Raw genomic sequence first — 24,635 nt, 5'->3', positions numbered from 1 at the left:
ATCCTGTTTCATCAGGACAATACTCACGTCCATGACCTACTTTGGCGGTGGTTAACAGGGTAATGTGAAATTTGAATTGTTGCAATATACAGGGTGATCAGAAAGTTCCTTAACATTTGAATGTTCAATACTTCATGGAATAATGTAGGTAAACAGGTAAAACTTCTCAAATATGCTTCAAATGACATGGGGTCCTACTGAAACAAAAATAAAGTGTCCAAAATAACCAAAAGATAGAATACAAAAGCAATAATTAGCATAACAATAGATTTTTAGCAAAAACTATGTTCTTTATAGCAAATGAACAACTTGTCGGGCGTTATTCAAAACAGTAGTCGTAGTCGCTGGACAATGTTGTGAACAGCACTGCACAGCTTATCAGTAGGTCTGGTGAGAAAGTGCCATCGGATGTTGCCTTTAGTATCTCTTATGAAGTCGAACGGTGGCGGTAGGGTTGCGACTTCAGGTAAACCCACAGCCAATAAACACACAGATTGAAGTTTGCGTACCATGGAGGCCAAGCATGACGAATGTGGCGGCTCAGCACGCGATTCTCACAAAACTATGTGTGCAAGAGATCTTTCACACGTGTAGCAACATGGAGTACCGTTCTGCATAAAAGTCGTACCTTCCAGCAGGTGCTTATCGGCCACGGTAGAGATGATCTGGCTCCCTCTCTCACTACAGCTCATTTGATACGCCATTCTCAAGCGGCGAAACTGACGTGTTGCTGTCCAACGCCAGCTTCTGGCCAGTTTTTGCACTCGTTTCTGGTTTCAATAAAATCCTATGTCATTTCAGGCATGGGTGCCAATTTTTACCTCTGTACTCCGTGAAATGGTGCATTTTCGAATGTTAACAGACTTTTGGGTCACCCTGTGCAACCTAGTCTTCATATTTGGCATCTTATGGCTTGTACTTGTTGTTGTGTTGGCTGAAGAGCCAACACCGTGTTACTAGTGGAGGCCGAAATGCACGCGTTTTAGCTCACGCAGGTTGGCGTGAGGAGGGAAAGACTATACTGACGTGAGGTCTGGAACATGACAAGGAATTAGAATTCAGAAAGTGGACGTAATTAGTTTGAAACTTAACTTTAATCCATTAATGATGAACGTCGCTCTTGACGGTACATGATTCACAATATTATCTGTACTTATAGTAACTGAATATGGCGCCTTGCTAGGTCGTAGCAAATGACGTAGCTGAAGGCTATGCTAACTATTGTCTCGGCAAATGAGAGCTTAGAAGTCAGTGAACCATCGCTAGCAAAGTCGGCTGTACAACTGGGACGAGTGCTAGGGAGTCTCTCTAGACCTGCCGTGTGGCGGCGCTCGGTCTGCAACCACTGATAGTGGCGACACACGGATCCGACGTATACTAACGGACCGAGGCCGATTTAAAGGCTACCACCTAGCAAGTGTGCTGTCTGGCGGTGACATCACACTTATACTTGTGTAAAGCATAAAAATTTATGTCTGAAATTTGTTTTTAGTCAAATGAAGTAGTTCTGGAAGATAAATATGGGACTGTAATCTGTTCCAAGAAGAAACACTAGTCCAAGACCAGTGGCCTCAAATGGGACTTCGATAAAGAAATGCGTTTTTTTAACTAAAAAAAACTTAATACTGTTAGGCTGTGATTTTTGTTCTGCTTGGCCTGGTATCTGGTGTTTGAGGGCCCAAAGAACTGACTGGAAGGCAGCAGCACTGACCTGGGCTCAGCGAGCGGGTCGAACGGCGGTCCATCGACGTGCGTCCACGGGTAGCCGCCGCGCAGCCGCTGGCGCCGCACCTCCTCGAACAGGTACGTCTGCGGAGGGATCTTGGGCCGCGGCTGCCCGCCCGCTGTGGAACACATGAGAACGCTCGCACTCTCGCCACCAGACTGGCTGCTCGCTTATCAGACGCCGGCGTCGGGCGCCGGGCGCGCGTCGCCTCTGCTGTCATCTGCTGCGCTGCGCCCAGAGCGTCTGTGCGATCTCTCTGAAAGGCGAAGAGGCGCGCCGCCAATGCTGCGCCGCGCCGCGCACCGCCACGCCGTTCGATATTCTCCCGCCGCACGCACGCTGCGCCGCCGCCGCCGCCGCCGCTGCTGCCGTATTCAAGTCAGCCGGCGGCGCGCGCTCTCAAACTTTCGCAATCGCACTGCAGCCGTGACTGCCGTCGCAGCAGCCGTCCCAAGTAGATGCCATTACGTCATGGTGAACAAGGGCTTCGACAGACTGTAGGAGGCCTGTGACACAACTTCCCATTCAGACGCAAATTTCAGTAGCCGCATGTGTCTGTGATGATGGCAGGTACGATGTTTTCCCTCACTGCCTCGACAAACCTTTGACACAGAGAAAGCACACCGGACAAAAAAATTAGTCATCCCCCAGGTGACATCATCCAAAACTATGTCTCTAGTCCTGATGATGCCCCCTATACGACGAGGAAGAGAGCCCAAAACTTTCTTCACGTACGCCGTATCCAACTGAATTCTCTCATTCGTGACTAGGTCCGGTAGAGCTATCAAAATGAGATTATCTTGGCTGTTGCGTTTAACCCGTCGTTCGAAGTATTCCCAGTTATTTTCTGCGGGTTTAAGGAAGGGTGATTTCACGGGCCATTCATCTACATCTACATCTACCTACATACTCCGCAATCCACCATACGGTGCGTGGCGGATGGTACCTCGTACCACAACTAGCATCTTCTCTCCCTGTTCCACCCCCAAACAGAACGAGGGAAATGCCTATATACCTCTGTACGACCCCTAATCTCTCTTGTCTTATCTTTGTGGTCTTTCCGCGAAATATAAGTCGGCGGCAATAAAATTGTACTACAGTCAGACTCAAATGCTGGTTCTCTAAATTTCCTCAGTAGCAATTCACGAAAAGAACGCCTCCTTTCCTCTAGAGGTTCCCACCCGAGTTCCTGAAGCATTTCCGTCACACTCGCGTCATGATCAAACCTACCAGTAACAAATCTAGCAACCCGCCTCTGAATTGCTTCTATGTCCCCCCCTCAATCTGACCTGATAGTGATCCCAAACGCACGAGCAGTACTCAAGAATAGGTCGTATTAGTGTTTTATAAGCGGTCTCCTTTACAGATGAACCACATCTTCCCAAAATTAACCAATGAACCGAAGACGACTATCCGCCTTCCCCACAACTGCCATTACATGCTTGTCCCACTTCATATCGCTCTGCAATGTTACGCCCAAATAATTAATCGACGTGACTGTGTCAAGCGCTACACTAATAATGGAGTATTCAAACATTACGGGATTCTTTTTGCTATTCATTTACATTAATTTATATTTATCTATATTTAGAGTTAGCTGCCATTCTTTACACCAATCACAAATCCTGTCCAAGTCATCTTGTATCCTCCTACAGTCACCCAACGACGACACCTTCCCGTACATCACAGCAACATCAGCAAACAGCCGCACATTGCTATCCACCCTATCCAAAACATCATTTATGGAGATAGAAAACAACAGCGGACCTTTACCCTCACCTCCGTTGAACACTCACCATCGAGGACAACGTACTGGGTTCTATTACTTAAGAAGTCTTCGAGCCACTCACACATTTGGGAACCAATCCCATATGCCCGTACCTTAGTTATGAGTCTGCAGTGGGGCACCGAGTCAAACGCTTTCCGGAAGTCAAGGAATATGGCATCCGTCTGATACCCTTCATCCATGGTTCGCAAGATATCATGTGAAAAAAGGGCGAGTTGCGTTTCGCAGGAGCGATGCTTTCTACAGCTATGCTAATGCATTAAAGGGACGATAGGGCGCTTGACTATTCGTGTAGCTCTCTGAACATGGTTGCTGCTCTCTTACGAGACGGAATCCCTCTTTCTCCCTGTTTGTGGCCTTAACCCCTTGTCTTACAGGGTCGGCATGTTAATGTGGACTTGGCAGTGTTAGTAGGAGAGGGCGGCCGAGTGCCCTTGCTGTCGCCAGCAGGCCAGAGTGGCCGTGCGGTTCTAGGCGCTACAGTCTGGAACCGAGCGTCCGCTACGGTCGCAGGTTCGAATCCTGCCTCGGGAATGGATGTGTGTGATGCCCTTAGGTTAGTTAGATTTAAGTAGTTCTAAGTTCTACGCGACTGATGACCTCAGAAGTTATGTCGCGTTGCTGTCGCCACCCCCTTCCTCCCCCCTACCACGACTCGGGACTCCATTTGTGTATCCCACCTGCCTGTATCTAGTGTTATCCCACATGAAATTGTGTACAGAACATGGTTTATGAAAATATACAGTACAATCACCAACAAACTTTACATATTCACATACACCTTTACCTTTGACCCAAATGAATACAGACTCATTTACAGATATTTTCCTCCTGTTACGAGTATACAAAGACAAAGCAGACGTGGACATATAAGCAGATTTACCAAAGTCTTTATTTGCTATTGAAAGTTTCGTTGACAGAGACATTATATCATTTCCATTACCATTTCTGTTTAGAACGGCGACGGTATCTTCTGCATTGAACGCTGCCAAGATGCCCTACAGAAGATACCGTCGCCGTTCTAAACAGACAGTTTACAAAACTATCGAAAACATCGAATTTGCCACAACAGCTGGAGACAAGAAGAATCGTATTCCAGTCAAGTCTGTCGTTGCTCAAGCCTTCCTGGACGGACCTTCTGTCTTCTGTGGATGCCGACTTATTCACCTACTCGGATGTGGGAAACCGCCTAAAAATCACATCTAGGTCAGAAGGCACACCGGGCCTCGTCATTAATCCTTACACGCATTCAGTTTAAACGCCACTTTGGCCCGTCAGTGCGTCCCACACGTTGCATGTGTTGAAAAGAGGTAACACTGTGAGGCGTCGGATCATGTTAAGCGTCTCCATTCAGATGCTCTCCAGTCTCTTTGAGCTCTGCGTCCCGATGTATCAGTCTTTTTCAGGTACCAGCCCTAATTTCTAAACTTTCTTGGTTCCTTGGAAACAGATAGAAATGGACCTGTATTCACAGGTAGAAGCAATTCCTGTCCTGTTTGAAACTGACTGGTACCGAAACTACGTGAAGCTCGTCTCCGTTCTCTATGGGTTAGAATCTTTTTTCAGCCACTGTTCTTGCACTACGTTGTATGGCTGCGAGTGATACCGTTACTTGTAACCATGTTGGTCAGTACACGTTGATGCACCAACAAATCTGGCAACTTCATTGACGATATGTTAATGCGCTCGTCCAAAAACGAGAGCTCCTTTTGGCATTTTTTACCATCTCCATATCGATTCCTCTTACTGATTCCATACAACCGACTGGCGCACACACACACTACTTCACTGGAGCGGCTCACATCAGCGGTGGAGGGTCCCGTGACCGCCTGGTATCAGTCTTACATAGACTAAAGCGCTCCAAAGCGAGCCGTGTGCTGTTTTAAAGGGGTGACTAAGGCTTTGTCCGGTGGGCTTACATATCACAACGCACCAAAATCATGAATAGTCACCTCACATAGTCTACGGACACCTTTAACATCCAAGACGATCTTAATCTTCCTAACGGGAAGTACGTATAGATTACTGGTTATAGCCAATGTGATTTAAAATGATGACTCACGAAGATAATGTCCCTATTTCTTGAGAGATGATAGTGTTTTTATAATACAGGCCAACACTAACCCCTTGCCTACATGTCCGTGCTTGTACATCCGCATCAGGTTCGCGCTGGGTTGCATATACGGGAGGACGCTTGCAAAGTCCGTGCAAAGTCCGAGAGACGGCACCACCGACGCGTATCGAGGTCACGTTTAGTTAGTGCCATCTTTGGAACGAACGCACACAACGTTTCAGCCATATTGGTCTATTTCTTTGTGTTTGGCATTCGTGTGAACCAAGGAAGTCGAGTGATTGTCAAAAAATGGACGAAGAAGAATTTCGTGTGGTGATTAAACATTGCTTTATGAAAGACAAAACGCCTCAGGAGACCAAGGAGAAGCTTGATAGACATTACGGTGACGCTGCACCCCCAAGTAGAACAGTTTATAAGTGGTTTCAAAGTTTTCGGAGTGGCCATATGGACACAAGTGATACTGAACGTTCTGGACGCCCTGTGGAGGTTATGACTCCAGAAACCATTGATAAAATCCATGATATAGTGATAGGTGACAGAAGACGTAAGGTGAGTGAGATCGCTAGTGCTGTTGGCATCTCGAATGAACGGGTACATAATATTTTGCATAAACATTTGGACATGAGAAAGCTATCCGCTTGACCAAAAACGAAATCGTATGAAGTGTTGCAAGGATAGTTTGTAGCTGTTTAGGAAGAATCCGCAGGACTTTGAGCGTCGTTTCGTCACTGTGGATGAAACATGGATACATTACTATACTCCTGAGACCAAACAACAAACTAAACAATGAGTTACCAATGGAGAATCTGCACCAAAAAAAGCGAAGGTTATGGCAACTGTCTTTTGGGATTCGCAAGGGATAATCCTCATCGACTATCTGGAAAAGGATAAAACTATTACAGATGCATATTAGTCATCGTTATTGGACGTTTGAAAACCGAGCTGCAAGAGAAACGCCAGCGATTGCACCACAAAAAAGTCCTTTTCCATCACGACAATGCACCAGCACACACCTCAGCAGTTTTGGTCGCAAAATTAATGGAAATAGGATTCCAACTCGCTTCACATCCCCCCTGTTCTCTAGACTTGGCTCCCTCGGACTACTATTTGTTCCCCAATATGAAGAAATGGCTAGCGGGACAGAGATTTTATTCAAACGAGGAGGTGAATGTAGCAACTAATAGTTATTTTGCAGACTTGGACAATTCTTATTATTCGGAAGGGATCAACAGATTAGAACAGCGTTGGACGAAGATTAAGGTCTAAAAGGATATTATGTCGAAAAATAAAAACGGCTTACCCCAAACAAGTAAGTAGTTTTTATTTTTGCACGGACTTTTCAAACGCCCCTCCTATGCTGCAGCTACGCACTCAACGGAAAGCTTTTTCATCGCCCCTTATACAGTGCGTAAATGCCAAGCAAAGTTGTGAAAGATCGAAAGGCCGTGTTGTGTTCAACATCCCAGTTACACTGTCCATTCACATTAATGTAACCACGTGTCAAAAGCCTGAATAACCAATTTTCACAGTGCAGACCGCTACGAGACGTGCAGGAAGAGTGTCGGTGATAATTTGGTAGGCACCAACAGGAATGTGGAACCATGCCTACTCCAGTGCCGTGACCAACTGTAGTTTGAGAATCCATGGCGCAAACAGCCTGAACGAAGTAACCATAAAGATTCTCGATTGGATTTAAACCGGGGAATTTTAAACTCATCCTGTTGCTTTCCGAACCACGCACATGTAATACGAGCCGTGTGACATGTTGCATTGTCCTGCTGGTAGATGCTATCGTATCGAGGAAAAATAAACTGCATGTAGGGGTGGATATGGTCCCCAAGGATAGACGCATACTTGTGTTGATCCATTTTGCTTTTCAGAATGACGAGTTCACCCAGGGAATGCCAAGAAGACATTCCCCAGACAATAACGCCCTCTCCTCCGAAGTCAGTCCTTCCGACGATTATTGCAGCGTGTTTGCTTTCATACGTTTCTCGCCGATGGAGCATAAAACGTGATTTATACGAAAAGGCCACCTGTTGCCACTCAATGACGTGCAGTTATGGTGATGGCACGCAAATTCCAGCGTTCGTCGCCAATAAACAGCAGTCAACATGGGTGCATGAACCAGGCGCCATCTGCGCAGGTCCATACGCAGCAACGTTCGCTGAATGGTCGTTGAGGAGACACTGTTGGTAGCCCCTTGGTTTATCTGAGTGGTCAGATGCCCAACAGCTGCACGACTATTCGCCCGTACACATCTCCTCAGCACTCTTTCACCCCCGTGATCTACGAGCCGTGGTAGCCAACAACTGCCTCGGAGCCGGTTTTGGATAGCACCATTTTACCATGCACTGTATGATTGAACCATGGCAGCACGCGAACAGTTTACAAACTTAGCTTTTTCGGAAATGCTTCCACCCTTGGACCAAAAGTCATGATCATGCCCTTTTGGACGTCAGATAAGTCGCTCCGTTTACGCGTTACGACAACCACTGCACTGTTTTCCGCGTCCCTCCGACACGCTATGTATGCCCTCCACTGCTAGTGCTGATCGCTGCCGTCGGTGAGTGATTATTGTTAAGTGGACGTCGAACATAGGTAGTGGTCACATTAATGTGACTGCGTCGTGTAGAAAATTTCTTGGAAAGGAAAGACAGCCTCAGCACAGATTATAACGTACTCAAAGCTATTTGACAAACAAAAAGTCTACGAAGCAAAAATGAGCATGACGATAGCCAGTTTAAAGTTATTAACGAATTTCAAAGTAAAATTCTATCTACCAACCCGATAGAAAATCCTAAGAAAGTTTGGCCATGTATTTAAGCATTCAGAGATCATACTGGCACCGGAACGGAGGAAGACAGAGAGAAGGCCAAAATAATAAAGTCCGTTATCCGAAACAGTTTGATAAGGTTACTCCCTACAGACGTAGGAAATATCGTTCCACCTTTGAGAATGGATTGAAAAGTTTCTTTCAAGCAGAACCCAGCGTGTCATTCTTAACGGGGAGAAATATTAAGATGTAAATTAACATCGAGCGTCCTCCAAGGGGATCAGAGCTTCACTAACAAACTTTCGGGGGTTGTAAGGCATATTTTCTGATTATTTTGGTATGCGGGACTCATAATCTCCGTCAGCCCGTTATAGAGTTATATTTTGTTCGGCTTCTTATCCCAATTAGGTTTCAGTCTGTATTGCACTGGTAATTGTGCACCACAGCGCAAATGTCGACTTGCTTTGTTTCCATTCGCTCATTATTCCTGCTGTAGACAACAGTAGTACCCATTTCATTCTTCGCCTTCAAGCTTGCATTCAGCACTGCTCGGTTCTGACTTGGGTTTGTTTTTGCGACTGTGTTAGCTGTACGTAAACAGTGATACACAGATGCGTGCATAGGTTTCCTAATAAACGGCTGGCCGATGTGCACCTCGTGTACAGGTTCTCTGAATGCAGTGGCAGAGCGGCTCGACGAGTTTCGTTTAGTACCTCCTCGTTTCTTACGTGATATACCCGTCTAATCTTCAGCATTTTCCGTAGCACCACATTTCAAAAGCTGTTATTCTCTTCTTGTCTAAAGTGTTTATCTCCATGTTTCATTTCCATACAAGGCCCGGCCGGAGTGGCCGAGCGGTTCTAGGCGCTCCTGTCTGGAACCACGCGACCGCTGCGGTCGCAGGATCGAATCCTGCATCGGGCATGGATGTGTGTGATGTCCTTAGGTTAGTTAGGTTTAAGTAGTTCTAAGTTCTAGGAGACTGATGACCTCAGATGTTAAGTCCCATAGTGCTCAGAGCCATTTGAGCCATACAAGGCCACACTCCAGACAAATACCTCCAGAAAAGGCTTCCTAACACTTAGGTTCGTATTCATTGTTAACAAATATTTTTTCTCCAAAAACTCTTCTCTTGCCATTACCAGTTTACGTTTTATATCCTCTCTGCTACGACCATCATCATTTATTTTGCTGCCAAAATAGCAAAACTCATCTACTACTTTCAGCCTCTCTTTTCTTAACGTCATTCCCTCAGCATCACCTGATTTAATTCGACTACATTCCATGATCCTTGTTTTGCTTTTGTTGATGTTCATCTTATATCCTCCATTCCGTTAAACTGCACTTTCAAGTCATTTGCTGCTTCTGACAGAATTACAATGTCATCGGCAAACCTCAAAGTTTGTATTCCTTCTCTGTGAACTTTAATTCCTACTACAAACGTTTCTTTGGCTTCCCTTGCTTTAGGCTCAATGTACAGATTTAGTATCACCGGGAACAGGCTACAACTCTGTCTCACTCCTTTCTCACCCACTCCTTCCCTCTCATGCATCTCGACTCTTATAAATGTCGTCTGAGTTCTGTAAAAGTTGTAAAGAGCCTTTGGCTCCCTTTATTTACGGCCGCTACCTTCAGACTTTCAAAGCGAGAATTCCAGTCAACATTGTCTAAAGCTGAGTCTTTAGTCTACATGTGCTATATACGTAGCTTTGCACTTCCTTATCTTCTAAGACAAGTCGTAGGATTACTTGAAGTCCTACGGCCTGTCTCGTACATCCTGCACACCAGATGGAAGAGTTTAGTCACAGCTGGCTCTCCCAAAGCTATCGGTAGTTCTGACAGCATGTCGTGTACTCCCGGTGCCTTGTTTCGACTTGGGTCTTTCGGTGCTCTTCTCGCAGTGTCGTTCCTCGACTCATCTTCATCTATGTTCTCTTCTGTTTCTGCAGTATTACCTTCAAATTCATCTCCCTTGCTTAGACTCGCTACATACTCCTCCCACCTTGCAAGTTTCCCTTCTCAGCTCTTTTTATTCATAAATATGCTTCTCTTTTATCCACGAATCCCATTAATTTTTCTTTAGGCGGTATTTAACTTCCCCTAGTGAAATATAGTACGCAGCTCGTGGTCTCGCGGGAGCGTTCACGCTTCTCGAGCACGGGGTCCCGGGTTCGATTCCCGGCGGGGTCAGGGATTTTTCCTGCCTCGAGATGACTGGGTGTTCTTGTGTCGTCCTCACCCTCGTCATTTATCCCCATTACGGTCGGAGAAAGGCAATGGCAAACCACCTCCACCAGGACCTTGCCTACTACGGCGGCGCGGGTCTCCCATGTCGCTCCCCTACGCTCTGTAAAGAAGTATGGGACTCATAATCATCATCAGTGAAATATACATCTAAATCCTCACATTTGTCCTCTAGCCTGCTTAACAATTTTGCACTTCCTGTCAATCTCATTTTTAGACGTTTGTATTCCCTTTCGTCTGCTCCTTTTGCTGCATTTTTATATTTTCTCTTTTCATCAGTTAAATTCAGTATCTCCTGTGTTATCCAAGTATTTCTATTCGGCCTTGTCTTTTTACCTATTCGATCCTTTACTGTCTTCATTATTTCATCTCTCAAAACTTCCCATTTGGCTTCTATAGTATTCCTTTCCCCTGTCTTAGTCAACAGTTGCCTATTGCTCTGTCTGAAGCCCTCAACAACCTCTGGTTCTTTCAACTTATCTGGATCCCATCTTAGGCTCCTGCCATTTTATAATTTCTTCAGTTTTAATCCATATTTCATAAACAATAAATTGTGACCAAAGTCCACATCTGCCTTTGGAAATGTCTTACAGTTTGAAAGCTGGCTCTAAAATCTCTGTCTTTCCAATATGTAATCAGTCTGAAATCTTATAGTGTCCATACGTCTCTGCCACGTGTGATTCTTAAACCAAGTGCCAGTGATAATTAAATTATGCCTTGTGCAAAATTCTACCAGGCGGCTTCCTCTTTCATTTGTTTCCCACAGTCCATATTCACCTATAATGTTTCCTCCTCTACCTTTTCCTACTCCCTAATACCAGTGCTTTACACAATTAAATTTTCGTCCCATTAACTATATGAACAATTTCTTATATCTCATCATGCGTTTCTTCGTTCTCTTCATCATCTGCGGCGCTAGTTGACATAAAAACTTGTACTACTCTGGTAGGTGTGGGCTTCGTGTCTATCTCGGCTACGGTAATGCGTTCACTATGTTGTACATAGTAGCTTACCTGCATTCCTATTTTCTTATCCACTTTTAAAAGCCACTCCTCCATTACCTCTATTTGACTTTGTATTAACACATCATACACCTGACCAGAGGACCTGTTCCTCCTGCCACCGTAATTCACTAATTTTTACTGTATCTAACTCCAACTGATCCATTTCCATTTTAAATTTTCTATTTTACCTGCCCGATTAAGGGATCCAACATTCCACGCTCCAATCCGTAGAAAGCCAGGTTTCTTTCTCCTGATGATGACATCGTCGTGAGAAGTCCCCGCCCAAAGTTCGGAATGGCGAACTGCTTTACATCCAAAATATATTACCCAAGAGGACGCCATCATCGCTTAACCATACAGGGGAGCTACATGCTTTCGGGAAAAATTACGGCTATAGTTTCTTCTTGCTCTCAGCCGTTCGCAGTACCAGCACAACAGGGCCATTTTGGTTAATGTTATGAAGCCACACTGTTGCCCCTGAAAAACTGAAAGAGCTGCTACCACTCTTCGGGAACCCCACGTTTGCCTCGCCTCTCAACAGGTACCCCTCCATTGTGGTTGCACCTACAGTATGGCTACCTGTATCGCTGAGGCACACAAGCCTCCCCACCGGCGGCAACGTCCATGGTTCATGGATGGCGGGGGAGGGGGAGACAAAGGGATTAAAAAATGGAAATTCAGTTCTAAGGAATGCATTGCGAATCCTCTCACAAACTATATACGGTTGTGTATGGTGAATAATTGCAGGAGAGTTTACGAGCAGGTGAGTGGTATATCGTTAACACCATAGTGTTTAGGACACACTTTGTCTTGTCGGCATTAAAGGATGCCATGTTATCAAAGCACTCAGCCCGAATAGTGACGAAAGTAGGGCTGCTTTGGTGGAGTACCTTCGTATCGAGAAAATGCTTCAACTTCATGCGTTGGCTTATCAATTCCTGACTTTAGTTGTCCAACGGGATCATAATATCTTTGAACCTCGGCAAGATATGCGTCGCTGTCTTCAACCATTTTCCGATGGTGGCTAAACCAGGATATTTTCTTATTTCAAGATCTCTTTTGCACCTCTAACTCTTCTTGGCTACCTAGTGAAATGGAATTCCCGCAATGGTTCATAACGCATCCATTTGGGCTTCCATTCTTGGTTGGTGAAAGAAGCTCGGTTTGTCTCCTTTACTTTATATGTATGTATTTGGTTAACAACCATGTTTGAAAACATCAGATTTTCTTCTTTTAGTTTGAGTATCTTTCCAAATCAGTCCTTAGACTGTATAGAAAGGGCAAAATTATGTAAGGTTTTAAAAAATTGTTTTTATTAAAACTAATGTCCTTTTACATAAGGTTCGTTATAATAAAAGCAGTACTGATTGAAGATTTAATCTCCATCACATTCCTCAGTAAGAGATTGTGAGCATTTCCGTTGTCTTGAATACTTTTATCTTGTGCCAGACGGAATCTCCACTTCTTCCAGCTGTTCATCTCATAAGGCTTCTTTTATTGTGATTAAGAACAGGTAATGTACTTTGGACACAGTCTGGTTTAGTGTCCAGGCTATAACTCTGATTCACTTTATAACTCAGATTACAACTTAGCCGTTTCACAAGAGCATTTCGTCTCACAGATTTCTGACATCAAGTTCTTCTCTGTTCTTCGTTCTACATTCTCAGATGTGTGATGACAAAAATCGGGGAATTTCGCCAGGGAGGAGCTCCACGATGCGAAGCATACCGCTGTAGACTCTGAGCGACTACTTCCGATGGTTAAGTCATCAAAAGGGTGTCTTTTGCTGTCGCATGACGCCCCAGGAGCCTTCAAGCATCAAAGCCCAACCCCACAAACCCCGGAATTGTCTTAGTACCCTAACTGACGATTAAAGTAATGCTGCTTAAACTTAGCTGAATGATTACTCAGTTATACTAACTGCTAAAGATATAAGTTTCACAAAACCCCTGAAATATTACCCAACGTTTATGAACCCTTACAAAGTCTACGTATTTCCTTCTCCGATTTTATTTGTTATACGTCGGTAAATTGAGATATATTCAACCCCACCTAGACATATTTGTGAGTTCTGTGAGCCTTTAATCCTAAGACGTTTGTCCTTCTTTCTTTTTCCCAGCGTTTATCTCGTCTAATATGGGCCAGATATTCAAAAATTGGGAAAATTTTATTTTATTATTTAACTCTGTAGCCGGATGCCCCTCATGACGGCACGGTCATAAAGGTAACCTAAAGGAGAGTGTACGCCACTGTCTGTGAATCGTGTAAACTTTGTTCTGTGGATTATCGCATGTAAACTGTTTGCCTGTCGTAGGCGGAATTTCGAGACGTGCACGGCAATTACCTTAACGAGCGTGGGAAACCACCTGAAAACCACTTTCTGGATGGCCAGTGTACCAGTCCACAGTCGTTAATCCGCCGCTCGGATTCGATCCAAGTCTCACTTCCGCCTCGCAAGACAGCACGCTATTCGTTACCCTATGCGAGCAGGTTCATTAATTCTAAAATGCCATTTACATCCTCCAATTTTGAAGAGTTGCATAGTCTTTATAAAGCGATCTTGACTGCCAAAATAACTCCTTCCAGTGATACAACATTTCTCTAGATTTCATTCAGGCTTGAAGTATTAGTTGAGTCAGGACCATTCTAGACCAAAGTATAGTTTTTCACCACGAATGACATGACTTCCTCCATTGCTCCAGTAATACACCTTTTCACTTCTCGCAAAATTCGGAGAAAATTGAAGAAAAAGTCCAATATGGTCTGCATAGCCCATTTATATTATAGGTAAACCCGAGTTAGGGGAAATAAGTCAATTTAGTATCCTACATAAAAGACACTGGTAGACTATGGGCCTCGTCTCCTCTGTCGCAACCAAAATGTTTCAGCATTTGCTCGCAGTACTGTAGAAATCTGGCATTATGTCACGCATTATACGACCTCATCCTCTCGGTCCCTCCTCCCCGCCCCGACCACCACTACAAAGTAAACGGCCCTATTTCGAGCATAAAGTACTGTAGCCTTATACTAATTACGGCACCAGTTAAAAAATACACACAAATTTTACATATGTATTTTTAGGACCTCTTTATGGCTTTATTATACAGGGTGGTCGCAAATATTCCCGTTACAGACTTGTAGGACTTGTAGAGGGGAATGAGTACATCGTATTTTGAATAGGAACCCACGTCCGGAAACGTCATCCAAAGAGACTACAGAGCGTCAAAGTTATAGGCGCGGGCGTCTGAAAATGTGCGGTATAAACGAAAACCGTTCTGATACCTGAAAGTACGTACCTTAACGGCTATGAACGCTTGCTCAGTAGAGGAGAAGTGTTTCACATTAGCGAAGATGAACGAATGGTCATAGCTCGTCAGGTATGCAATTTAGAGCCCACGTTTATTGGACATTTTTCTCGTTTTTGTCCACACTACGACCACTGAAAGTTACCAACCGTACCCCTTCGCAACACAGGAACCGGTACATGCACTCAACTGTCACAGGTATCAGAACGGTTTTCGTTTATAACTTTCGACTCATTCGTTTCCGGTACAGGGATCCTTACTTCAAATTAATACATTTATCGTTCTCCATCATCGTAGAAAGTCTGTAACATCACCCCGTGTTTACGTACATTTACAGACGCCCGCGCCTATAACTTTGACGCTCTATAGTCTCGTTGGATGACGTTACCGGACGTGGGTTCCTGTTCAAAATACGATGCACTCACTGCCCTCTACAAGTCCTAGAACTGTGTAACGGGAATTCCGATCACCCTGTATAGCATTGTGCGCATTAGTTGGTCTGGAGGTATGCTGTTCATCATAGTTGTTTCTGTTTCTCATACTACATACGTGTTAAAGTTCAATTAACACCTCACACGTGCGTCTCCTGGAAACAACAATTTTAACTACACTCCTGGAAATTAAAATAAGAACACCGTGAATTCATTGTCCCAGGAAGGGGAAACTTTATTGACACATTCCTGGGGTCAGATACATCACATGATCACACTGACAGAACCACAGGCACATAGACACAGGCAACAGAGCATGCACAATGTCGGCACTAGTACAGTGTATATCCACCTTTCGCAGCAATGCAGGCTGCTATTCTCCCATGGAGACGATCGTAGAGATGCTGGATGTAGTCCTGTGGAACGGCTTGCCATTCCATTTCCACCTGGCGCCTCAGTTGGACCAGCGTTCGTGCTGGACGTGCAGACCGCGTGAGACGACGCTTCATCCAGTCCCAAACTTGCTCAATGGGGGACAGATCCGGAGATCTTGCTGGCCAGGGTAGTTGACTTACACCTTCTAGAGCACGTTGGGTGGCACGGGATACATGCGGACGTGCATTGTCCTGTTGGAACAGCAAGTTCCCTTGCCGGTCTAGGAATGGTAGAACGATGGGTTCGATGACGGTTTGGATGTACCGTGCACTATTCAGTGTCCCCTCGACGATCACCAGAGGTGTACGGCCAGTGTAGGAGATCGCTCCCCACACCATGATGCCGGTAGTTGGCCCTGTGTGCCTCGGTCGTATGCAGTCCTGATTGTGGCGCTCACCTGCACGGCGCCAAACACGCATACGACCATCATTGGCACCAAGGCAGAAGCGACTCTCATCGCTGAAGACGACACGTCTCCATTCGTCCCTCCATTCACGCCTGTCGCGACACCACTGGAGGCGGGCTTCACGATGTTGGGGCGTGAGCGGAAGACGGCCTAACGGTGTGCAGGACCGTAGCCCAGCTTCATGGAGACGGTCGCGAATGGTCCTCGCCGATACCCCAGGAGCAACAGTGTCCCTAATTTGCTGGGAAGTGGCGGTGCGGTCCCCTACGGCACTGCGTAGGATCCTACGGTCTTGGCGTGCATCAGTGCGTCGCTGCGGTCCCGTCCCAGGTCGACGGGCACGTGCACCTTCCGCCGACCACTGGCGACAACATCGATGTACTGTGGAGACCTCACGCCCCACGTGTTGAGCAATTCGGCAGTACGTCCACCCGGCCTCCCGCATGCCCACTATACGCCCTCGCTCAAAGTCCGTCAACTGCACACACGGTTCACGTCCACGCTGTCGCGGCATGCTACCAGTGTTAAAGACTGCGATGGAGCTCCGTATGCCACGGCAAACTGGCTGACACTGACGGCGGCGGTGCACAAATGCTGCGCAGCTAGCGCCATTCGACGGCCAACACGGCGGTTCCTGGTGTGTCCGCTGTGCCGTGCGTGTGATCATTGCTTGTACAGCCCTCTCGCAGTGTCCGGAGCAAGTATGGTGGGGCTGACACATCGGTGTCAATGTGTTCTTTTTTCCATTTCCAGGAGTGTACTTCGGTGTATTTAAGCGTTGCATAAGCGGTGTGCACCTGTCCAGTACCAACTGTTTCATATGAGCAAATTGTCAACTGCTCAGGAGTGAGTCACGGTAACAGTACTGTAAGCCTTTCTAGTAGTCGCACAATAGGTTCGCGAGGGCGCATCAGTTTGGTTAGGTCAGTGTGAAGTCTTGGGACTCCTCAGACTGACAGCTCCCGTGCCTTCAATAAACATCGAGAATATATAGTCAAATACACTCTAAAGGTAAAAAGGAGTGAGTCACGGTAACAGTACTGTAAGCCTTTCTAGTAGTCGCACAATAGGTTCGCGAGGGCGCATCAGTTTGGTTAGGTCAGTGTGAAGTCTTGGGACTCCTCAGACTGACAGCTCCCGTTCCTTCAATAAACATCGAGAATATATAGTCAAATACACTCTAAAGGTAAAAAAGACGTGCGATGAAGGGATTATCCGAATTGGACGAAGTCAGTAGATGTTATATACATGTACAAGCAAACAAATGATTACGATTTTAGAAAAAAAGTGGATGATTTATTCAAGAGAAAGAGCTCTACAAACTGAGCAACTAAATAACGCGTTGGTCCATATCTGGCCGTTATGCAAGCTCTTATTCGGCTTGGCATTGACTGATAGACTTGTTGGCTGTCTTGAGCGATATCGCGCCAGATCCTACCCAGCTGACGCGTTTAGACTGTCAAAGTCGCGAACTGGTTTGAGAGCTCTGCCCGTAGCGCTCCAAACATTCTCAACTGGGAAGATATCCGGCGAACTTGCAGGACAAGATGGTGTCTGGCAAGCACGAAGACAAGCAGTAGAAACTCTCGTCGTGGTCCGGCAAGCATTATCTTGCTGAAATGTAACCGCAGGATGGCTTGCCATGATAACACGTATTATGTTCGAGTATAATGTCTTTTCTGGAGACTAGAAATCTACTCTGTAGGAATCAGCATGGGTTTCGAAAAAGACGGTCGTGTGAAACCCAGCTCGCTCTATTCGTCCACGAGACTCATAGGGCCTTAGACACGCAGCATGTCATTCTCAATGGAGAGAAGTCTTCCGAAGTAAGAGTGATTTCAGGTGTGCCGCAGGGGAGTGTCATAGGACCGTTGCTATTCACAATATACATAAATGACCTGGTGGATGACATCGGAAGTTCACTGAGGCTTTTTGCAGATGATGCTGTGGTGTATCGAGAGGTTGCAACAATGAAAAATTGTACTGAAATGCAGGAGGATCTGCAGCGAATTGACGCATGGTGCACGGAATGGCAATTGAATCTCAATGTAGACAAGTGTAATGTGATGCGAATACATAGAAATATAGGTCCCTTATCATTTAGCTACAAAATAGCAGGTCAGCAGCTGGAAGCAGTTAATTCCATGAATTATCTGGGAGTACGCATTAGGAGTGATTTAAAATGGAATGATCATATAAAATTGATCGTTGGTAAAGCAGATGCCAGACTGAGATTCATTGGAAGAATCCTAAGGAAATGCAATCCGACAACAATGGAAGTAGGTTACAGTACGCTTGTTCGCCCACTGCTTGAATACTGCTCAGCAGTGTGGGATGCGCACCAGATAGGGTTGATAGAGGAGATAGAGAAGATCCAACGGAGAGCAGCGCGCTTCGTTACAGGATCATTTAGTAATCGCGAAAGCGTTACGGAGATGATAGATAAACTCCAGTGGAAGACTCTGCAGGAGAGACGCTCAGTAGCTCAGTACGGGCTTTTGTTAAAGTTTCGAGAACATACGAGTACCTTCACCGAAGAGTCAAGCAGTATATTGCTCCCTCCTACGTATATCTCGCGAAGAGACCATGAGGATAAAATCAGAGAGATTAGAGCCCACACAGAAGCATACCGACAATACTTCTTTCCTCTTACAATACGAGACTGGAATAGAAGGGAGAACCGATAGAGGTACTCAGGGTACCCTCCGCCACACACCGTCAGGTGGCTTGCGGAGTATGGATGTAGATGTAGATGTAGATATGCAACAAAACGAAGAGTAGAATATTGTTGACGTATAGCTGTACTGTAAAGGTGCCGCGGATGACAACGAAAGCAGTTCTGCTATAAAAAGAAATGGCACCCCAGACCATGACTCCTGGGTGTCTGGCCGTATGACGAGCGTCAGTCAGATTGGTACCCCAACACTGCCTGGAGCTTCTCCAGACAAGTCTTCGGGCTCGAATCTGATCGATTGGAGTAAAGTAATCTTCAGTGATGTGCTCCCCTTCAAAATCAACCTCGATGACAAGCGAAGCCTTGTCTGGAGGCGCTCAGGACAGCACTGGGGTACCAACCTCACTGCCACTCGCTATACGGCCCGACAAGCAGGAGTCTGGGGTGCCATTTCTTTTCATCGCGGTACCCATTTGGTGTCATCCGCTGCACCCTCAGAGCACAATGGTACGTTGACGGCATTCTACAGCCCATTTAGTTGCTCTTCAGATCAAGCTATCCTGGGCTTACATTTCGCCAAGATAATGCCCACCCGCACACAACGAGAGTTTCTACTGCTTGTCTTCGTGCTTGCCAAATCCTACTATGGTCAGCAAGGACACCGAATCAGTCCTTAAACGAGAACGTTTGGAGCACTATGGGCAGGGAACACTAACACACAGAAAATGGCTGCCGAGGTCATCTGATGAGCGGATGGTGCTGAGGAGTGGTGGGAAGTAAACGAATGCAGTGCCAGAGGAATTGGAACAACTTTATTGGGCTACACCTGTGTCCCCAAGTCCAGGGGCACCATATTGGATCAGCTTCTTGGTTTCTGATATCATGGGTGTTGTCCTGGATCGTTGTCTTGGATTTTAATGTCATAGGTCTATGATCTTGAATCAACTGGCCCTCTAGGTTTCTATACTTAACACAAGTGACCCAGTTCCAGTGTGATTTCAGTGAAAAACCAGTAGGATATAACTATTTTGGAGCTGAGAGGCCTTAGGTAACAGCATCAGACACTTGTGGAACCTCTGACACCATATCTATTAACAGCCAGTACAGGCATGATCAGTATGTGGGTGACACAGAACTTCTACTGACCTGTCATGTTGCATCTGTCCTAAAGCCCTCACATAACTGTATTGCTTGCATGCGATCAGTTAATTTTACTGTAACATAGTAGTGTACTGGGCAATTTGTTACAATTTTTGTTGTTGAAGAGGGCAGTTTGTTACAGTTCAGCTTTAAGATGAATTGTCCAGTTTCTCAATATATTCCCACTTCACATAAAATATTGGAAGTCCAAACTTCATCCTCAGTATTTCAGAGTAGCATCCATAAAATCAAACTCCCCATAAGCTTGAAAAACTCCAAGATCGTGGATAGTCAGAAACGTTTCACTGTAGTCAAACATACACTCTAAGACAAATAAAATGATGCATCACAAAGGAATTATCCGAATAGGACGGAAATCAGTAGATGTGATGCACACGTACAGACAAACAAATATTACAATTTCAGAAAAAACTGGGTGATTTATTCATGAGAAAGAGCTTTATAAACTAAGCAAGTTTATAAAGCATTAGTCCGCCTCTGGCTGTCATACAAGCACTTACTCGGCTTGGCATTTATTAACAGCGTTTTTGGATGTCTTCCTGAGGGATATTATGCCACATTCTGTCCAAGTAGATTTTTATATCGTTAAAATCCTGAGGTGGGAGAAGGGCCCTACCCATAATGTTCCAAAAATACTGAACTGAGAAGGACACTCTTATATGGATAGCCATTATCGTGCTCAAATGTAAGCCCAGGATGGATAATCATGAAGGGCAACAAAGTGAAGCGTAGAATATCGTCGACGTAGCACTGTGCTGTAAGAGTGTCATGGATAACCGTCAAAGGGGTCCTGCTATGAAAAGAATGGCGGACCAGACCATGACTCCTGTCTGCTGGGCCGTATGGCAGGCATCAGTCAGGTTGGCAACTCGCCGCTGTCCAGGGCGTCTCCAGACACGTCTTCGATAAGGAATCTCTCTGGCTAGAGTAAAATTGTCTTCAGGGATGAGTCCTGCATCCAACAGTATCCTGATGACCAACGAAGACGTGTCTGGATGCGTCCTACACGGGAGTGGGATACCAGCCTAACTGCTGCCCACCATATGGCCTGACAGCCAGTAGTGGTGATCTGGGCTGCCATTTCCTTTCATAGCACGACCCCTTTGGTCGTTATCCGTGACATCCTTACAGCACAGTACGACGGCGATACTCTACTCCCCGTTGTGTTACCCTTCATGGCAAGCCATCCTGGGCTGACATTTCATTAAGATAATGCCCTCCCGCATACGGCGAGAGTTTCTAAAGCTCGTCTTCGTGCTTCCAAACTCTACGGTGGCTATCAATATCGTCAGATTTTTCCCCAGTTGAGGACGTTTGTAGAATTATGGGCAGGTTGCTCCAAACAGCTCGAGATTTCGTCGATTCCACGCGCCAGTCGGATACAATTTGGCAAGTTATCCCTGAGAAGGACATCCAACAACTCTACCAATCACTGCCAAGCCTAATAAGTACTAGCAGAGGGGTCAGTGGTGGGCTGATGCATTATTGATTTGTTCAGTTTGTGAAGCTCTTTCTCTTGAATAAATCATCAAATTTTTCTAAAATTGTAATCATCGTTTGATGTCTTATGAATAGTCTAAAACACAATTTATGTGAGAGATCGATTAGAAAATTCTTAAAAATGCAACGCTAGCCTGGACATGAGAGTACTTTCTATTTGTAGGAAAGATGGTTGGAGTTTAATGTTTTGTCAACATCGATATCAAATTTCTATCACGCCAAGGCATAATTACAGCGAATATCAGTATCAGTTAAGGAATAATACTGTCACTATCAAAAAGTGTGTAGTCGTTGTTATACAGCTAGTTGAGAATCTATAGTACTAGTACTACTCGTAGTTGGAAATCTGTTTCAATCTTTAGTACAAATCTACTGTTACTGCTTTAATAAATTCGTCTTGGGACCTACTGTTCGCATCTCTGGAATGAATATGCTATTACAACAATTACTAGTACTCTACCAACTGATAGGGATCAACCACACGTTTTTAAGAACTATTATAATGCATTTTCCCTCACTAGTACACCTGTAATTGACTGTGGTGTAAAAATCAATCGTGCTACAGTGGTTTGAGGAGCACTCGCGTTGATATCTTAGCCATAAAATACGACTGATCAGAATGCATCTGACACTGTATAGAACTTGAGCTCTTCATCAACAGTTTGCAGGAAATGTGTAAACATGTAATGCGAGATACCCTTGGAAACATGAGGAATTTGTTGTAATATGTTTGATCGGTTAAAAATCCTAAGCCTTCATATGGAGTGCAATGTAAGATGTAAGAGCAGTAGGTCAGGACACTGACTTTTATTTTTCCATACAAATGAATGTCTTTTCATTGACTCTGAGTGGAACTCTTACAGGTGATTACTTGTAAGACTTACACTCACAGTTCTTATGTGGACGGTTCACAGTGGTATCTAGAAAGAAGTGTGCATTTCTTAATACGAAGCAAAATTTGCATTGGTGATGAATGATTATACTCATAACATCCAGAACCCTTACAGTATTGAGTTTGAACTTTTCGTGTGCAGTTACATTGTGTGTTCCCTGTCAAGCAATTCCACCTGCGAGGAAAACATTAGGTGGCTACACAGTGCTTAAAGGTGTGCATCCCGCAGACCAATGGAGTGCTGTTCGAGTGACTTTACTGTAAAATATGGACCTAGGGACTGTAGAACGATGTTACAACATTACCTAGGTAACGTTGAGATTTCAGACACGTACTCAGTGCAGCTGCCAAATATTTCACTAGCGACCCATTCCTCAACTGTTGGTGATTACTATACATTCTGTTGGAATGATTTAAAAAATTCGTGACTGTCAAACCAGGGTTTGATGGGAATTTCGCAAAATTTGAAACCGTGTCATTTGCTGAGGTAATAACTATATTTGATTCTTCAGTTTACAGGCTCAACAGTAGAGGAGGGCGTCTTATTATAAAATGTGATGATCACGTAAAGTAGATTAGGGAAAGTGGATGGAGTCGTTGGAAGGGTTCTCGAAAAATGCCCTGTACTGTAAAGGAAATGGCTTGGAAGACGCTAGTACGATCAATTATACAGGGTTGTTCGGGGGTATTTAATGAAGTAAGCATGATAACAGATATCGAACGAAATCAGAGACATACCACGTATGTATAGCTCAGACGAAAGAGTAACGGTAAGGAGCAAGATTTTCGGTACAACATAGTTGCAAAATCACTGTCTAACTCCAGCGTGTCGTTAGACCTTGCGTGTTAGATACCCAAACCATCAGTATGCATGTAGTGCAGGTGGTGGCTGTGGAGGCTGTCGGGCTGTCCCAACACTGTGGCGGCTTGTGAGTTGGCTGCACTTGGAGAGATGGGAGACCCGGAGGAGGCAGAGGCGGGAGTGTATGTGGGAAAGAGGCCTCTCTCGATGCTATATTTGTTTAAATAAAGACACAGTTCTTCCTATTATATTCCTACGACGCAGCAAATGTGACCTGGCAGACGGGGTGACAACTGTTTAAGCTATGACGTTAGAGAGGTGGGGTAAACTGTTTAAACTTTGAACATTTGGGTTAGCAATTATGCAGCCTGTGCTTGTATTCACTGGTACTCCGACACCAGCGAGGCAAGGCGAGAGCTTGGCGCCCGACTCTCCCCAGCGTGACACGCAGGACCATGCCAGCAGCAGACATCACTATCGGCACATCCTGAGACTGCGGAAGGGCGCCGTTTCTGGTGCAATTTGCTAGAGTGGTTCCAACTTACCATTGCTCCCGTGCAGCTGTTGGTATGTCTACATGATACTGCCATCTAGTGAACATCTGACATACTCTTAGGAATAGGCCTCGCTTCATCGACTTTCAGGCTACTGGTATCATTTTTCCTTTTTTGTTACGTACACTGTTGTTGTTGTAGTCTTCAGTCCTGAGACTGGTTTGATGCAACTCTCCATACTACTCTATCCTGTGCAAGCTTCTTCATCTCCCAGTACCTACTGCAGCTAGCATCCTTGTGAATCTGCGTAGTGTATTCATCTCTTGGTCTTCCTCTACAATTTTTACGCTCCACGCTGCCCTCCAATACTAAATTGGTGATCCCTTGATGCCTCAGAACATGTCCTACCAACCGATCCCTTCTGCTGGTCAAGTTGTGCCACAAACTTCTCTTCTCCCCAATCCTAGTCAATACTTCCTCATTAGTTACGTGATCTACCCATCTAATCTTCAGCAATCTTCTGAAGCACCACATTTCGAAAACTTCTATTCTCTTCTTGTCCAAACTATTTATTGTCCATGTTTCACTTCCATACATGACTACACTCCATACAAATACTTTTAGAAACGGCTTCCTGACACTTAAATCTATACTCGATGTTAACAAATTTTTCTTCTTCAGAAACGCTTTTCTTGCCATTGCCAGTCTACATTTTATATCCTCTCTACTTCGACCATCATCAGTTATTTTGCTCCCCAAATAGTAAAACTCCTTTACTACTTTAAGTGTCTCATTTCCTAATCTAATTCCCTAAGCATCACCCGACTTAATCCGACTACATTCCATTATCCTCGTTTTGCTTTTGTTGATGTTCATCTTATATTCTCCTTTCAAGACACTGTCCATTCCGTTCAACTGCTCTTCC

At 45.0% G+C, this 24,635-nt stretch overlaps 1 long non-coding RNA gene across 1 annotated transcript in view; it reads left to right on the top strand.

Moving 5' to 3' along the window:
- The first annotated feature begins 1,721 nt into the window (after nucleotides 1-1,721).
- Nucleotides 1,722-24,635, top strand: part of LOC126269762 (uncharacterized) — a 64,341-nt gene continuing 41,427 nt past the window's right edge. Inside the window, exon 1 of the long non-coding RNA XR_007549137.1 lies at nucleotides 1,722-1,803. This is a non-coding gene — a long non-coding RNA (uncharacterized LOC126269762). The remainder of the gene's footprint in view (nucleotides 1,804-24,635) is intronic.

This window comes from Schistocerca gregaria, chromosome 1 (assembly GCF_023897955.1).
Source record: "Schistocerca gregaria isolate iqSchGreg1 chromosome 1, iqSchGreg1.2, whole genome shotgun sequence".
Classification (NCBI taxonomy): domain Eukaryota; kingdom Metazoa; phylum Arthropoda; class Insecta; order Orthoptera; family Acrididae; genus Schistocerca; species Schistocerca gregaria.
The sequence above is the reverse complement of the archived record's forward strand: the minus strand, read 5'-3'. Positions and strand labels throughout refer to the sequence as shown.